Below are 2,176 nucleotides of genomic sequence, written 5' to 3' on the forward strand. Positions count from 1 at the left end.
TATATATATATATATATAAGATTCTTGGCAGCTAAAAAGGGCAATAAAACTTTTGGCTGCTAAAGAGTTTGGAAACGTTCGAAACTTTGCATGCCATCTTCGTTGGACACACGTAGTGTATGGTAAAAATTTGAGATCGTTACGACCTAAACCTGATGCACATTGTGTACAAACAGTACACTCTTTCACCAAGTGTAAGGGTTACGAACGTAAACAGGAACGCCAGACACAACTCACTTTTTAACAAAATTTTGAACTTGAACCTTTTTCCATGTGTAATATACGGCATTGGGAGGCCCGTGCGAAAATTTTACTACTTTTGGAGTTGTTCTGCTATTTTCGCGGCATTAATTGAATTTTCGGCAGCTAAAAATGGTAATAAAACTTTGGGCGGTCTAAGGAGTTCGAAAAGGTTCAAAACTTTTCATGCCATATTCATTGGACACATGTAGGGTGCGTTACAAATTTGTGCTCGTTAGGACCAAAACCTGATGCACATCATGTACAAACAGTACACTCTTTCATCAAGTGTAAGGGTTTCGAACGCAAACAGGCGCCCCACACACAATAAACTCAATTTTTAACAATATTTTGAACTTAAACCTTTTTCCATGAGTAATATACACCATTGAAAGCCTCGTGCTAAAATTTTACAAATTTTATAGTTGTTTTACTAATTTCCCGGCATTAGTCGAATTTCTGGCAGCTAAAAATGGCAATAAAACTTTGTGCGTGCTAAGGAGTTCGAAAACGTTTGAAACTTTGCTTGGTGTCTTCATTGGACACCTGCAGGGCGTGGTAAAAATTTGAGATCGTTACGACCAAAATCTAATGCACATCGTGTACAAACAGTATACTCTTTCGCCAAGTGTAAGGGTTTCGAACTTAAACAGACGCCCCACACTGAACTCAATTTTTAACACTATTTTTAACTTAAACCTTTATCCATGAGTAATATACGCCATTGGAAGCCACGCACTAAAATTTTACAACCTTTTGAAGATGTGTTGCTATTTTCACGGCATTAAATGAATTTCCGGTAGCCTAGAAAACGCAATAATGGATTGTGGCGGGCGTTACAACTTCGCCGCCACTGCTAACTTCTGGATTTGTACATTCTTTTTCTGCGGGTGACTACATCCATATGTGGTGGGTCAATTTACTGACCATCACTCTGGCCCTTCATCGCTCCCAACTCCTCCCTCCTCTCCTCTCCTCTGGTATGCGGTTGGGGATGCCCTGCCGGAATTCCGCTTCTGCCACCACCAACATACCGCCGTGCTGGATCTGATCTCATCTACCACACCTCCCTTACTTTCTGGATCAAGAAGGAGAGGAGGCCATCGAGCTCAACGCGTGCTAATCTCGGAGGTGTCGTCCGTTTGGCACTAGATCTGGTTCGATCGTGATAGGATCGTGAAGAGTACGACTACATCAACCGTGTTACGACGCTTACGCTGTCGGTCTACAAGGGTATGTTGGCACACCCCCTCTCATTGCTATGCATCTCTTAGGTTAGATCTTGGGTGTTCATAGGTGAAAAATTGATTTTCACGCTCGTTTCTCATCGCATCTCCACCACAGAGAACTTAAACACGAGAAGTTAGTAAGGCAACTATAGTGCCTAAAGCACGAGGACCGCCATAGCGAACCAAAACTCCATGCTTAAAGTAGAAGAACAACTATTCTCGGGTCATATTCTGTAGCTATGGTGCATACTTCTTTGCTCTTGCGTCACTGTATTTACTCATACCAACTATTTCGAATTTGAAGGATCCAACTGAACTCCAATGGCGCAACGGGTACGTTTTATACTTGTTTCTTTAACTGGTTTGTTGTTGTAACTTCTTGCTTCGTGCTCATTTCAGTTTCAATTGTATAAACAATTATATTCTCATATCATGCACATGACAAGTGTTGTTAGTGTTGCACCGGTGGCGAACTTTGAGCCCAGTGGATGTAATCAGTGTAATCACCGTAATAGCCTAGCCTTAGTTGCTTGCTAATTTATTTTCTTAATAGACTTGTTTATTTATTTGCCTTTAGTCAGTGTAGTTCTTTTCCCTCTGTTTGCTACTAGCAACAATAACCATGGGCATGCTAGCCATAGTGACCATGGGCCTACTACTGGCCGTAGGATCCTCGAGCCTCCGACGGGTCGTAGATCCATGGGTCG

The sequence above is a fragment of the Triticum dicoccoides genome, chromosome 2A (genome assembly GCF_002162155.2).
Source record: "Triticum dicoccoides isolate Atlit2015 ecotype Zavitan chromosome 2A, WEW_v2.0, whole genome shotgun sequence".
In the NCBI taxonomy this organism is placed as follows: Eukaryota; Viridiplantae; Streptophyta; class Magnoliopsida; order Poales; family Poaceae; genus Triticum; species Triticum dicoccoides.